The 17,017-nt window shown below is 36.5% G+C and overlaps 1 non-coding gene and 1 pseudogene across 1 annotated transcript; one reads left to right on the top strand and one right to left on the bottom strand.

Annotated features, from left to right (window-relative positions):
* The first annotated feature begins 622 nt into the window (after positions 1-622).
* LOC149495720 (uncharacterized) lies at positions 623-10,851 on the top strand (annotated as a pseudogene).
* LOC119371072 (small nucleolar RNA R71) lies at positions 980-1,086 on the bottom strand. Its single transcript, XR_005178630.2, has one exon. It is a non-coding gene; the product is annotated as a small nucleolar RNA R71 (small nucleolar RNA).
* Positions 10,852-17,017: the final 6,166 nt, after the last annotated feature.

Genomic DNA, 17,017 nt, shown 5'->3' with positions numbered 1-17,017 from the left:
ATTATACCATATGTAATTAAGAGATTCTTTATTGAATATTACAAGCTTTTGCATAGAAAAGGAAAATCCTGTGTACAATTAATTAGTCTAAGTATTTTACTACACATTTGTCTTTATGATTAATTATTCTAAGTATTTTAATGCACATTATTCTCTGAAGTTGAATAATCATTAGATCTAGAATAACTAAGAAATTCCTTAGAACTATTTTATATTTGTATTCCTGTAAACATATCAATAAGAATAAAGTAGCAAGTGTATTCAACCCGTTCCTCGTGGGATCGATCTTTTATTACTACGTTGCGATCCGTATACTTGCGGGAACTCAAAAGAGACGCAACAAGTTTTTGGCGCCGTTGCCGGGGAACGGTGTTCTGTCATTTAACGAAATATTCTTATATATGATTTACAGCTTGTTTTAATTAAGGTACATACTTATAGTTGATTCAAAATTTTGCAGAAACACATAATTTACACACCTCATATGCCAAGCACTAGATCTTCAAATAGTGAATTGGAGGATTATAAGCCTGAGATTGAACAATTCCTTTCACAACGAAAAAAGAAGAAGAAAAGAAGAAATTCAAGAATCATGGGTGATGGAAATCCGCCACAGAGGTTGATGGACTTTGTTACTCCAAGTTTAAATGGTTCACAAAAGGGAGTAGTACGTCCACCGGTAAATGCTAACCAGTTTGAGATTAAACCTGCTGTATTACAAATGCTTCAAAATAGTGTTCAGTTCTACAGATTACCAAATGAAGATCCTAACTCACATATAGCCAGTTTTCTTGAAATCTGTGATACATTCAAGATGAATTCAGTGCTAGCAGATGCTATCAAATTACGTCTATTTCCTTTCACATTGAAAGATAAGGCAAAAGCTTGGTTGAATTCATTACCACCAAACTCTATCACTACTTGGGAAGAACTAGCCCAAGCCTTCCTGTCTAAGTATTTCCCACTAGCGAAAACCGCTAGGCTTATCAAAGAAATAACCTCATTTACCCAACATGAAAATGAATCCTTATATGAGGCATGGGATCGCTACAAAGAGCTCCAACGAGTTTGCCCACACCATGGCCTTCCCCAAAATATATTGATTCAAACCTTCTACAATGGGGTAACACCATCTACAATGGGAACTATAGATGCTATGGCAGGAGGATCATTAATGAAGAAGACTACTAATGATGCAATTGAGTTACTAGAAGAAATGGCCAACAATAATAGCATATGGCCAACTGAAAGGGCTCAGGTAAGTCATTCTACTATTAGTAATGAGTCTTCTTCTTCTTCAAAAAATTCAGCAAAGAAAGTGCATGAATTAGACCCCTTAACTATGATGCAAGCACAGATTTCTGCTTTGTCTTATAAAATTGATAACTTAAACATAAGTAAATCAACATCTCTTATTTGTGACAATTGCGGTCAAAATGGGCATATATCAAATGAATGTAATTATAAGCATCCGGTTATGGAGGAACAAGTGAATTATGTCCAAGGACAAATTCGTGGTCCATATTCGAATACTTATAATGCTGAAAATCGTAATTATCATAACTCTTTTTGGAGAAACCATGATAATCAAGAAAAGGGAAATCAGGGTAGTCAGTCTCAAGATAGACTGGGACAATTGACTAATAAAATTGATAAATTTCTGGAGGGATTTAACCAAAAGATGAGTAGTCAGGATGATAGCTTTAAATGGTTAGAATCAAAGTTTGATAAGTTATTCAAAAATCATTCATCATCCATACATAACTTGGAGGTACAAGTAGGGCAACTTGCAAGTGCTATTTCCTCACGTGAAGTGGGAAATCTTCCTAGTAATACAGAAAAGAATCCTAGGGAGAATGTAAGTGCCATTGCCTTGCGAAGTGGAAAAATAGTAGATAAATAAATCCTTCGGGTACTGATATTAATATTTTGAAGAGTGCAAATGTGGAGCCGGTTTGTAAACCGAGCATTAAGGAAAATAGTGCAGGATCAAGAGGACAAGAAAAAGGAAAGGACACGGAGAAGGACAACGTTAAAATTTATCAATCTAGGCCACCTTTTCCGCAAAGGCTCAAGAAGCAGGAGCAAGATAAGCAGTTCTTAAATTTTATTGATAAACTGAAAAATTTGCATATCAACATGTCACTTATGGAAGCTATCACACAAATTCCAAATTACGGTAAGTTCCTTAAAGAATTGATCTCAAAGAAACGTAGTTGGGAAGATGTGTCGACAGTCACTCTAACTGAGGATTGCAGTTCCATAATCTCAAGTAAGTTACCTACTAAACTCAAAGATCCAGGGAGTTTCACTATACCATGCAAATTAGGTAAAGTAGATTTTCCTAGATGCCTGTGTGATTTAGGAGCAAGTATTAATTTGATGCCATTATCTCTCTTTAAGAAATTGGGATTAGAGGATGAAGTTAAAAGAACTAATATGGTTTTACAACTTGCTGACCAAACTATTAAAAGACCCTATGGTATCATCGAGGATGTACTTGTTAAGGTTGACAAATTTATTTTTCCAACTGATTTCGTCATACTTGACTTTGTTTATGATAAAAATTGCCCTCTTATTTTAGGAAGACCATTTATGAACACAGGGAGAGCATTAATTGATGTTTCAGAAGGAAAATTAGTCCTTAGAATAGGTGATGATGTCATTGAGTTTCATATAGATAAAGCTATGAAATATCCTATGGATGAGGGAAATTGCATGAGAATTGACATAGTTGATGCATGCATACTAGAAATATTTACCTTGGAAGGTAATGAAAAATTTTGAGGAAGAAAATTTCAATAATGAAGAAGAGGAGTTTATAAATTTAAGACCTGAAATGTTACTTAGGGAGCATGAGCCTTTACCACCATCAATTGAAGTTCCACCAACAGTAGATCTTAAAGAGTCACTTGCGATATGCTTTCTTAGGAAAAAATCACACACTTTCTATAATTATTTCTAACAAATTAACTGTAGATCAAGAGAATGATTTATTAAAAATTGTTAGAAATAGGATTAAGAGTATAGGATGGCAAATTTCTGACCTTAAGGGGATAAGTCCAAATCGAGTCATGCATTACATCAATCTTGAGGATGGACATATACCTAAGGCAGAAAGACAAAGGAGACTTAATCCTAATATGAAAGAAGTAGTGAAGAAAGAAATTATCAAACTGCTAGATGCAGGAATAATATACCTAATTTCGGATAGCCAATGGGTTAGTCCAATCCAATGTGTGCCTAAAAAGGGAGGAATGACTGTAGTAAAAAAATGAAGATGGTGAACTAATTCCTACTAGGACCACTACAGGTTGGAGGGTATGTATTGATTATAGAAAACTTAATTCAGCCACCAGAAAAGATCATTTTCCGTTACCATTCATAGATCAAATGTTAGAAAGAATTGCTGGTCATGCTTTCTATTGTTTTCTCGATGGCTACTCAGGATATTTTCAGATTTATATCTTTCCGAATGACCAAGAGAAAACTACATTTACTTGTCCATTTGGTACATTTGCATATAGGCGCATGCCTTTTGGATTATGCAATGCACCTGCAACATTTCAACGTTGCATGACCGCGATTTTTAATGATTACATAGAAGAAATTATGGATGTCTTTATGGATGACTTTTCTGTGTATGGTGATTCATTTGAAGGTTGTTTAAAAAATCTAGATCTTGTATTATCAAGATGTGAAAGTGCTAACTTGGTTTTTAATTGGGAGAAATGCCACTTTATGGTTGATAAGGGCATTGTTTTAGGGCACAAAATAAGTAAGGAAGGAATCCAGACAGATAGGGCAAAGATAGAAGCTATAGAAAAATTACCTACTCCTACTACGGTTAAAGGTATAAGATCTTTTCTAGGCCATGCAGGATTTTATAGAAGATTTATAAAAATTTTTTTCTATCATTGCTAAACCTCTAACTAACTTACTTGTTAAAGATGCATCTTTTAATTTTTCTCCAGAATGTTTGGAAGCTTTTAATACTTTAAAGAATGCCTTAGTAAGTGCGCTTATTATAGCAAAACCCAATTGGGGATTACCATTTGAAATAATGTGTGATGCTAGTGATATTGCTGTTGGTTGTGTTTTAGGCCAGAGACATGAGAAAAAGTTGCATGTGATATACTATGCTAGCCATGTTCTAACTAGTACTCAAATAAACTATACAACTACTGAGAAGGAAATGTTGGCTGTAGTATATGCATGTGATAAATTCAGATCATACATGTTAGGAGCAAAAGTCATAATCTATACTGATCATTCTGCATTGAAATACCTGTTTGCTAAAAAAGATGCAAAACCACGTCTTATTCGATGGGTATTATTATTGCAAGAATTTGACATTGAAATTAGAGATAAAAAGGGTTCTGAAAATTTAGTTGCAGATCATTTATCACGTCTGGAAAATGAAGAAGGACCAATAGGAGAAACTACAATTATAAATGAAAGTTTTCCAGATGAGAATTTAATGTTAGTACAACATGTTCACACAACTTGGTATGCCGACATTGCAAATTTTCTAGCTTCTAACATCATACCTCCAGACATGACTTATGCAAAAAAGAAGAAGTTCTATGCAGATGCTAAAAATTTCTTATGGGACGAACCATTCTTGTTCAAGATAGGTATGGACGATATGATTAGAAGGTGTGTAGGGCAAACTGAAATACAAGATATACTTATGCATTGTCACTCTAGTCCATATGGAGGGCAACATGGAGCAAATAGAACTGCTTCAAAGGTTTTAGAAAGTGGCTTTATTGGCCCACTCTATTCCATGATGCTCGTATATTTGTGTCTCATTGTGACAGGTGTCAACGGGTTGGCAACATAAGTCGAAAAGATGAAATGCCTTTATCCAACATACTCGAGGTAGAGATATTCGATGTATGGGGAATCGACTTCATGGGACCATTCCCTATTTCACAAGGTAAAAGTTATATCTTAGTAGCTATTGACTACGTTTCCAAGTGGGTGGAAGCACAAGCTTGTGTCACAAACAACGCCAATACAGTGGTAAAATTCTTAAAAGCATTATTTACCAGATTTGGGGTTCCCAGAGCAATCATAAGTGATGGAGGTACGCACTTTTTAAATAGATTATTTGAAAGTCTTTTAAGGAAATATGGAGTACATCACAAGGTATCTACTCCATATCATCCACAAACTAGCGGTCAAGTGGAAATCTCCAACCGCGAGCTTAAGTGGATTTTGGAAAAAACGGTCAATTCATCACGTAAGGATTGGTCACTTAAACTCGATGATGCACTGTGGGCATATAGAACAGCATTTAAGACACCAATTGGGATGTCCCCATATCGTTTAATCTATGGTAAGGCATGTTACCTACCCCTAGAATTGGAATACAAAGCATATTGGGCAATAAAATCTTTGAATTTTGATTTAGGCAAAGCTGGTTACAAAAGGAAACTTTAGTTGAATGAACTTGATGAGATCAGATTATTAGCATATGAAAATGCCAAGTTATATAAGGAAAGAACTAAGAAATGGCATGATAATCAAATTCGAATCAAATCATTTAAGGAAGGAGACCAAGTGTTATTGTTCAATTCAAGACTACGCCTATTTCCTGGAAAACTGAAGTCCAGATGGAGTGGACCATTTGAGGTAATCAAAGTTGCAGAACATGGAGCATTAGAATTGAAGAATCTATCTAATGGATCCACATTTATGGTCAATGGACAACGGTGTAAGCTTTATTTGGGTAATAGGATTGAGGATCCACCACAGGTAACATTTTAAATCAATTACATAAGTATGTATAATTTCAATAACTACTTAATATACTTTGTTTATTATAATGTATTATTTGATTATTTGTTTTTATCAGTAAAAAAAAAAAAAAAAAGGAACCCATTAAAATTCAAGTGTGCAGAGAATTCTATTTTTGCAGGAAGCCAAACTCGCGAGCGTGAAGAAAGAAAGCGCGAGCACGAAGATTGCAAAAAAGAGACAGAAACTTTTTTTACAAAACTCGCGATCGCAACATCTATCTGCGCGAGCGCAAATTCTCCACACGAGAAGTCAGAAGCTTCAAGATCCCCATTCGCGATCGCAACAAATATCTGCGCGAGCGCGAGTTTTTGCAAAACAAGTCAGAAACAAGGAGATACCCTCTCGCGATCGCAATAATACCAAGCGCGAGCGCGATTAGGGCACAACAGAGGACAGAGGCCAGGCAAGAACCATTCGCGAGCGCGAATTTTCAGACGCGATCGCGACTCCAGAAAAATTCCTGGCGCGATTCTGTGAATACTCAAATTTTGAGGCTCAAAAAGCCAGTTTTCCCGGACTGTGAATAATAAAATTTTCTACAGTGAATTTGACTTTGCTATAGTAAATTTGACTTTGCTACAGTAAATTTGAGTCATTCCAAGAGACAGAGAAAGGAAAATGTCAATTCAATCCCCGGGGTTTCCAAAACAACCCTAAAAATGTCAAACATAATCGTTGAGAGGTAATTCTTTAATACCTCATCTCCACTCGGACCATCGTTTCTTCGATCATTTCAGACGAGCGATGTCATCAACATTGTTTGTTTCCTCGAGTCATATAAGTGGCTTTGTTCTCTTTGATTCCTCAATCGATTGGACAAGTACAACACCAATGTTTTGAAGTATTCCATGGTCAGCACCATTCTGGGGGCAAGAAGTGATAAGAACCTTCACCATTCTCCCATCACAGAAGTAATCACGGAATTTCTAGTCTTTCATTAAGAAGAAATTCTATTTCAGCTAATAAAGGCATCAAACAGGGGGCGAAATCCTCCAGGTCGGATTCAGGGGCAAGTGTTAACATACACAACCCAGGGTGAAACCCAACTATCGTCGACCTCTTTTTACATAAAACCTAGGGTGAAACCCTAACCAATAGCCAACCATTTTTCATCCAAAACCAAGCCATTTGATCATTTCGACTTTAGGTGGACCCTTGGTTCTCAAAGAAAAAACAAAAATAAAACAAAACATCTTTTCAAGTCCTCTAAGAGGCAAAGCATCTTTTCAAGTCCTCTAAGAGACAAAATCTCTTTTCAAGCCCTCATTAAGAGGCAAAACATCATTTCAAGTCCTCTAAGAGGCAAAATCTCTTTTCAAGCCCTCATTAAGAGGCAAAACATTTTTTTAAGTCCTCTAAGAGGCAACATCTCTTTTCAAGCCCTCATTAAGAGGCAAAACATCAAAACCTCATTTGAAGCCCTCATTAAGAGGCAAAACATCTTTTCAAGTCCTCTTAGAGGCAAAATCTCTTTTCAAGCCCTCATTAAGAGGCAAAACATTTTTTCAAGTCCTCTAAGAGGCAACATCCTCAAAATTTGCGTTTCAGACAACCACCGACTCCCATAAATCATTTTTATGGTCGGCGGTGGGGGGCAACTGTGAATACTCAAATTTTGAGGCTCAAAAAGCTAGTTTTCCCGGACTGTGAATAATAAAATTTTCTACAGTGAATTTGACTTTGCTATAGTAAATTTGACTTTCTGCAGTAACTTTGACTTTGCTACAGCAACTGTGCAAACAGTCCGGCCGGACCGGAGGCCATTTTGGAAACTCACCGAAAGTATGCCAATATGGTACTTAAAACGTCCGGAATTTCACGAGGATCGCAAAACCGGTCCCGGAATATTTTTCGGAGGTCCGGAACTCCCAAAAAAGCTCCCGGAGCGAGACAAGGTGGCCACCACCGGACACGGCGGCGCCGGCCGCCGGACACGACGGCGCCGGCCGCCGGTCACGGCGGCAGCAGCCGCCCAGCATGGGCGGCACCTGCAGCCAGCCACCTGCCGCCCGCCACGGCGGCACCTGCCGCCCCAGGCCCGTTTTTGGCCTATAAATAGCCACTTACCTCTTCATTTTTGGCCACCCCTGTCTGTGTTGACGGACGAATCCTTCTCCCTCTCACGCTCCTTGCGTTTTCTTTACCGCTTTTTGCATTTAATTTAATTTTTATTGCATTTTTGTTGTGATATTTGGACACTAAAATTAAACAAATTAAAATTAATTAATATTTCCCAAGCAAGGAGCTTAATCTGGAGTTAAGAAGCGGTCTTCGATTAAATCAGATACGTAAACGAAACTCTGCCTATTTAATTTTAGCACTTCATGCATACTTCTCTTCTACTCCTAATAATTCTATAATTGCATAAATGCATTCACGTTCTTATTTTTTTTTGGTAAATAAACTGCCTTAATTAATTTGATTAAGCTTAAATGCCCGATTAATTAATAATCGTGGCATTAAAGTTTAAATCCGACAATATTGGCTAAAATGCCTAGTTAATCAATAACTACGGTATAACTGCCTTTATTTCGAACACTTTGCCTAAAAGTCCAATTAGTCAATAATTGTGACTAACGGCCTCGTTCAATCACATTTTTCGGCAATAAAATTGCCTACATTTAATCAATCAATTTTGGCAACTAATTGCCTACGGTCTAATCGATTTTTTTAGCAAATAAATTGCTTATAAATGAGATTAACCGTTTTTAGCGACAAATCGCTTAAAATCAATCATTTTGGCGACAATCGCCCAATCACATCATTTTGGCAAACAAATTGCTTAAATCACATCATTTTGGCTAAAAGCCTCAAAATCAACCATTTTGGCGACAATCGCCCAATCAACAATTTTCGGCAAACAAATTGCCTAAATCACAACAATTTTGGCAAATTAATTGCCTAAATCAACCTTTTGGCTAAAAGCCTTAAATCAACATTTTGGCGACAAACGCCTAATAAAATCAATCAACCTCTTTGGCAAAATGCCTAAACAAAATGCACAAAGCATACACACTCATGCACAAAGCATAAACACTCATGCACAAAGCATAAACACTCATGCACAAAGCATATACACTCATGCACAAAGCATACACACTCATGCACAAAGCATACACCTTCAAAGCCCTTCAAAGAAGGCCTATCGAACTACGTTGACTTTGATCTTTCATTCAAACGGAAGTATGTAGGCACGTTCGGGATTTCACCCCGGGCGGCAAGTCGAAATCACTTAAAACATTTCATTTGGTCGAATTACATCATTCACCCTGCAAAACATTCATTCATCGGTTAGTTCATCAGCATGACATGGTCTCGGGATCCATCTCGGGTTCGTAGATTGTGCCTTAATCATTGGGATAATTAATCTAGTAACTAGGTTAATTAAAATTGGAGTCACTCAGGGTTTTTTCCTAGTTTACCCTAAAATAATTAAACAAGGTGGCGACTCACACTCACGTGCATTTCTTCTCATTCATCACATACATCTCAAGCCTATGTGTTTTCGGGGGAAGGGGTTCATAGATTCCACAAATTTTGGTCCAACTTCCTAACGGTCAGAAATTCTCAACTGCCCTCTCACATTCCAATCAATTCTTCTCCTTCCCAAGGCATTCAAACCTGCGAAAAACTGTAAGTAACCTTTCAAATCCAATCAAAACTCTTCCTTTTCAACTTCCCCATTAACTACTCAACCCTATCCTTCCCTAAATTCATCTATATAAGAAAATCAATTCCTTTCTTTACAAACCCCCAAACTCTGTCGCTACAAAATCAATTCCCAGCAACCCTCTTTTCTACATATCTTGAGCAACAAATAACTCCATCGACACTCACACCATGCCATTTAAGCAAAAGGCTAGGAAGAACAAGGAAGGATCTTCCTCCTCTGCACCAGCATGAAAGGATTTGGCCACCAGATATAAGGCTCCTTTCCCCATATATACTATAGCGGAAGGAGAACGCTACACACGCCTAGCCAAGTGCACTTTCACAGGTATGTATCTTCTTGACCCAACCTTTTTACAAAATACTGGTATTTTAAAGAAAGTACAGGAATATTTGAAAACTCTAAATTTTGAAATATTTAGTCAATTACAAATTCCTGAAAATGCTAAATTAAGTTTAGAGTTACTAACTACTATTGATTGGGTGGATGATAATGAAATGGCCATCCAATTTAGAGTGGATGGAGAAGAATTAACTGTGGGATATGATCAAATGCATGAATAGTTAGGATTTCCCAAAAGTTTATGTCCTCCTAAACCGAAAGGATGGAATGCATCTTCCGTTTGGGAAAAACTAACAGGGCAATCAACTTTTACCCCACGAAATTCTGGAAATAAATGGATAAAAGATGAGAGTATTTTATATCTGCAGAAGTATTTGTGTTATGCCTTGTTTGGACGGGTGGAAGCATCCAAAGTCCAAACAAGAGACTTGTTTATTTTGGACTGTATTTTACAGGGAAAACGAGTGGACGTTGCAGGAATAATACTCGATACAATATACAACGCCTCTCGTCATCAAGGCAAAGTTACTTTAGGAGTGGGTAGTTTAGCGCCTATCTTGGCATATGTTGCTCGAATGCCCATTCCACCTTATCAGCCCCAACCAACAGACACTTTTAGGTATATGGATGGCACATTCTTGAAAAAGACAGGTTTGGTTGAAGAAGTACAAACTGGCAGCACAGCTCTTTATCGTTGGAAGCCTTGGGAAACAAGAGTTGGGCAAAGCAATCGTAATGAAGGAACCTCTGATGCACAAACACAAAGACAGCGGAAGGGCAAAGCACCGGTCACATCATCTTCTCATGCGGAAGAAGAAGAAGATGAAGTTGCCGGGTGGAAACAAGTGTTGAGTAAAGTGGAAGCTTTACAGCAATCACAGGAAACCTTGCAAGTTACTGTTCTTGACATGGGACAAAAACTGCATACAATTCAGAACAACCACGAGCGGATGGAACGGAAGTGGATGAAATATTTCCACCATCAAAACATCGAGTTCACTCCATCGCCTCCAGGTTCTCCGAAGGCCTAAGGTTTTTCTGTTTCCCTTTAAGTTTTTCTTTCTATTTTTGGTATTTGTTTGTGTGTTTATGCATGTGCCGTCTGTTTTATTTGCATTTCCCCTCACACAATGAGGACATTGTGGCTTTTAAGTGTGGGGGAGACTTCCATTTTCATTATCTCAATTAATTTTTCATTTTCATTTCATTTTATATATAAGTATGACAAAGTTTATAATAATAAAAAAAAAGTGTGACAATTAAAAAAGTCAACTCCTTTGCCTTAGTTCAATGTTTTAGTCTCTACATGTTGATTTGTTTGTATTTTGCTTGTTGAAATAGAAGTCTTGAATAAAATACCATGATTAAAGAGATTAAATTCTTATATGAACTTAAGTATTAATATATTACATATGACATTTTAAGAGAAAGAAGTGTGACAATTTAAGCATAATGTAGATTCTAGCCTAACACCTATGGACGAACTGACCATATAGGAGATGAAACCGGGGAAGAACTTAACGTTAGGAGCCGATCTACTGAGAGAGGTACATAACAATATTAAGACGATTTTAGAGGATAATGTTAACAGCTTCGCGTGGACCATGAAAGACATAGTTAGTATCAATCCTGATACCATATCTCACAAGCTCAGCATTGACCTAAGCTTTAAACCGATAAAACAAAAAAAAGGAATCATTGCCTAGAAAGACAGCAAGTTGTAGCAACAGAGGTGGATAAACTTTTGAAGGCAGGATTTATAAGGGAGGTGAACTACCCAGAATGACTGGCGAACGTAGTTTTGGTACCGAAGTCCAACGGAAAATGGAGATTATATGTTGACTTTACCAATCTGAACAAAGCATGCCCCAAAGATCCTTACCCTCTGCCCAATATAGATCAGTTGGTAGATTCAACAATCGGCTATGAAATATATAGCTTTGTAGATGCAACAGTTGGATACCATCATAAAAGAATGAATGAGCTAGATGAGGAGAAGACAAGTTTCATCACTAATAGGGGAATTTATTGTTATCAACATACCAGAGATTGGTCAATAACATGTTTCAAGATCAAATAGGGCGAACTGTAGAGGTGTATGTAGATGATATGATAATAAAAAACACTTGTGCTACCGACCATCCTAGAGACGTACAGGAAGCGTTGGAAATCTTTAATAGGTTATATATGATGCTCAACCTAGACAAATGTATATTCAGAGTTAAGGCAGGTAAGTTCTTGGGCTTCATGATATCACAGAGGGGGATTAAGGCGAACCCTGAGAAGATAAAGGCAATTCTGGAGATGTAAGCAGCCACTAGCATTCATGAAGTTCAATAGCTGAATGGCCGATTTACAGCATTAGACGATGCATCTCCTGCTCGGCCAAGAGGTGCATGCCTTTCTACCGAACCCTAAAACAATTGAAGGGTTTTCGGTGAGATGAAAAGTGTCAGCTCGCCTTTGAAAAGATTAAAGATTTCTTGTCTTCCACACCCCTCCTGAGTATACCCAAAAAAGATAAGCCACTGTACTTGTACTTAGCTGCTACTGAAAATTTTATTGCATCAGTGTTGGTTAAAGAAGAGGAAGATGAACAATATCTTGTTTATTACATTAGCAAAGTCCTTCGGAGTTCTAAGCTGCGGTGTCCAAATATTGAAAAATTGGCATTCACTATCCTTACTTCGATGAATAGGTTATGCCACTACTTCCAGTCTCACATTATATTTGTCTGAACTAATCATCCCTTGAAAAAGATCCTTCACCAAGTTGAAACTTCCCGGAGATTGGTAGAGTGGTCAATCATATTGGGATAATTCAATATCCAGTACACACCCTGTACTGCGTTGAAGGCACAAGTACTTGCGGATTTTGTAGCTAAGTTTTCTAGTGAACACAAAAAGGGCGAGCTGAAAGTCGAACTACCAAACCCCGACTATAACACTTGGTAATTTCACACTGATGGAGCCTTAGGGAGCTCGGGGCCTACAACAGGGGTAATTCTACAAGGGCCAACGAAGATAAAAATCCAGTATGCAGTATGATACGGATCAGCCATCACTCATCCATGGAGCTCAAGGGAGCAAGGAGCATAACATGGGAAATCCATTGGTACATCCTAGTGGGACAATTATAAGAAGTCGTGCAAAGAAATATGGGGCAGCCATGTCCTTATATGTTCAAGAACAAGTCACACAAAAGCTCCATAACCTTGCTTTCAACAAATGTTGTGTGGAACTTGAAGGCACACCTACACTTCTTACATTGCTTGAGGCGTATGTTGATGTGGGACTACCTAAAGGCAAGTTGCAAGGAGTTGTGCAAAACTGAACTTGCAGCAAGTAGCACGCTCGTGCTGGGTAGCATGCCTTGGCCATGCTAGAGCTTGACTTTGGTGCAATTAGTTAGTCCATTTGTATTAGTTTTGAGTTGTAATGTTGTTAATGGGTTGGGCCACCAATAATTCGGCCACCCTTTTCTTTTATCCTTAATTTGTTTGGATTAGTTATTCTTTATCCTTAGTTGGTTTGGATTAGTTATTTTCTATCCTTAGTTTGTTTGGATTAATTATTCTAAATCATTTAGGGTTCAGGTTTTTAGATTTAGTATAAATAGCGTTGTTATGTTGTTAAATAAATCATTCAATGAATTAATAAAATCTTCATATTTGTTCATGCTTTGGCGTGTTCTTTGATTAGAGTGATTGTGAGATTGCTTTCCTCTAATTGCATCAAGAATCTAGGTAAACTTATCAATTTACTTGTGGCGTTTATCTTATTCTTATTTACTTTATCATTGGTGTTCTTGCTTCCTTAAGCTTTAGGTGCCATAGAGGGGGAGTTTAGTTTGATCTTTGAAGCTATTCCAATCTTGTCATGGAGTTCTTAGAATTAATTTCCATAGGGTTCCATGTCCCAGGATGCCTAGACTTTGCAACAACCAATAATGGCGCTGAATACTAGGGCTTAATAACAGGGCTAAAACTAGCCCTCAAGGTACGAACACTAGTGCTCCATATCTTCCTAAACTCATAACTTATGGTCAATCAGATTTTAGGCACATTCACCACCAAAGAGCCGAATCTAGTCAAGTATCATTCTCTAGCCGTATCTCTCTTAGACAAGCTAAAAGAAGAAGGCAGCATTTGGAAGTGCTGGCTCAAGGGTCAATTTCTAGATCTCGGATTTTGATGATTAACACAAAACAAATAAATTTAAATTATGTTATTTGTGCTAATATTATTTTATGCAGAATTTGTATGGAAAGAAATTATACAAGGTAAGTCCTACATTGAGTGTGAAGATATTCGAAAATCCTAGTGACTAGGTTTTTAGGACACTTTGTAGGATAGAGAGAAAATTCATATATGAGCACATAAATTAATTTTTCTCTCTCAACAAAAATAATTTTCGGAAATTAGATTTTTCAAATAAATTCTTTTATTTGTTTTCGAAAAATATTCTTTAAAATCGAAATGATTTAATTTCCTAAAACTAAAGAGATTACGTCTCCAATGTTTTTGGTAATAAATCATACACTTTACTTTTCGAAAATATCTTTTGAAAATCTAAGAATACTTCAATTTATTCTCTTACCTTAAAAACGAAGGAAAAATCTTTTCATTTTTAGTAAGAACATCTTTCCGTAAAAATATTTTTCCATAAATGCTGCCGAAAATCTTTTGGTTAAAGGAAAGCAAAATCGTATTTTATTCTCTTACCAAAAAGGATAAAATAAATTTTTGGTAACAAAGATTTTCGTAATCTTCTAAATAAGGAAAGCAAATATTCCGATTTCAAATAAGATATTCACTTTCCAAATGCAATAGACACGATGCTCTCTATAAATAGGAGCTTTCACGTCTTGAGCTATTGGTGAAGTAAGAGTTTTCGTTTTAAGAGCATTCTCTCATTGATCAAATCTTTTTCTCTCAAAACTTACTCTCTACCCCAATTTTTCTTTTCATCTTTACACTTAACATTTTTATCTTTAAAGAAGAAAAGAATTTTTACAACTACTTTAGAAAAACGGTTCTGTGTTCTAAACGATTTTCTAATCCGATAAACTATTTTTCCTGTGCTTATATGTGCGTTTCTTTCTGTCTATTTAGAGTTTGTAATCTATAGTAGACAGGTTTTTATTTGATTAAACATTTGTGTAATAGCTTGGGTGATAAGCTATTGGGAAAGAGGTTATCAAGCGACCTTCTCCTTGTGTGAGATTTTAATGTCTTGAATTGAGTTTCTGTACTCTGCCAAAAACAGAAAGGGTTGAGGTTAACTAGACCCTTTGGAAAATCTAGTGGGATAAAAGGGTAGATCTAGGTGTTGATCTATTGCCTTGTACTGTTGGTTGGTCTCTTACCCTTGAAAAGAGATAACATAGTTAAGGATCTCAAGATGCGTCTTGGGGAGTGGATGTAGGCGAGTTAGTGCCGAACCACTATAAATCACTGTGTTGATCTTTTAATTTCTGAAGTTTGCTTGATACTGCTTTTATTACACTTCTGTTTATATTTTAGAAATGCTAAAGTTGAAAATGAATTTGTTGTTCTAAAACTGTAATAAGTCTTATCTTTTCTGAACATTAGAACTCTAGAATTCTGATAAGTGAATATACCATGTTCTAAACAGTTCTTCTATTCACAAGTATATTTCACTACTTTGGGTTTCTAATTAATTTTCTAAACTTTATGAGGAAGTTCAAATTACAAAAGCTTTCCATCATAAAGCAGTTATGATACTTGATTAAGGCTTTGTGAAGCAGTTCTAATTTCAATAACTGTCTTTCACACAGTCTTATATGTTTTCTAAACTTTATGAGGAAGTTCTAAACTCTATAGCTTTCCGTCATAAAGAAGTTCTAATCTTGAATAAGACATTATAAAGCAGTTCTAATCAATAGCTGCACTTTGCATTGTCTTTCTATCTTTTATGAATAGAACATTGTGAGATAGTTCTAATCCATATTCTATTCTCACGAGTTCTTTATTTTTCCACTGCACTTAGAATTCTATATTTTGTTTTGAAATTCTAAAATTTATATCTGTTTTTAGAAAACCCAATTCACCTCCCCTCTTGGGTTGTGCCATTCATATACGGGACCCACAATCTGGTATCAGAGCTTTGGCTCTTGACTTACCGAAGCTTAACCGCTTAAGAGATAAGATCCCATGGCAACCCCACTTCCTCTTTCTTCTTTAGAAGGACAATCTGTTTTTAGACCTCCTTTGTTCAATGGCTCTAATTACTCTTACTGGAAAACTAGAATGGAGAATTTCATGAAATCAGTTGATATAAACTGCTGGAGAAATTTTACCACTGGTCCTCGTATTCCCATGAAAATTGTAGGAGATGAGTCAGTTAGAAAAATAGAAGAAGAATATACAGATGGTGATTGGAATGACATTGCTGTAAATGCAAAAGCCATTAATATTCTTCATTGTGCTTTAGATGCAACTGAATATAACAAAGTGTCTTGATATAAATCTGCAACAGAGGTATGGCAAAAACTTAAAATCACCTATGAGGGTACAGATAGAGTAAAAGAATCCAGAATAAATATCCTTTGGAGAGAATATGAAATGTTTAGTATGAAAGAAGGGGAAACTATTGCAGAATTAAATTCTAGATTTGCCAATATAGTTAATCCTTTGAGAACTCTCGGAAAGGAAATTTCAGAAGATGAGCTTGTTAAGAAAATCCTTAGAATTCTACCTAGAAAATGGGATTCTATAGGAACTGTCATGAATTACAAAGAGACTCCTGTCACTTATGATTATCTAATAGGAGCTCTTGTTTCAGAAGAAATGAAATCTACTTTGACAACGGAAGATAAGAAAAAGAAAGGACTGGCTTTAAGGGTAGATTCTAGTGAAGAAAGTTCTTCTGATCTTGATAGTGATGATTTAGCACTCGTTGCTAAAAGATTTAAAAAGTTCTATAGAAAGGGTGGAAGGCCACATAAAAAGTTTAACAAAAAGAACTTTTCATCCAAAAATAGTAACTTGCCTAAGAAAGAACCTTCTGAAGTGGTTTGTTATGAATGCAACAAACCTGGACATATCAAGCCTAATTGTCCTAAACTGAAAAAGAAGTCAACAAAAGAGAAGCTGAAGTAGGCCTTTGTAGCTGCATTGAGTGATTCAGGCAATTCTAATTCTGAAAGCCACAGTGATCAAGAAGAAATAGCTAA

Source organism: Jatropha curcas, chromosome 6 (genome assembly GCF_041381405.1).
Source record: "Jatropha curcas cultivar XTBG-Jc1 chromosome 6, XTBG_Jcur_1.0, whole genome shotgun sequence".
Taxonomy (NCBI): Eukaryota; Viridiplantae; Streptophyta; class Magnoliopsida; order Malpighiales; family Euphorbiaceae; genus Jatropha; species Jatropha curcas.
The sequence above is the reverse complement of the archived record's forward strand: the minus strand, read 5'-3'. Positions and strand labels throughout refer to the sequence as shown.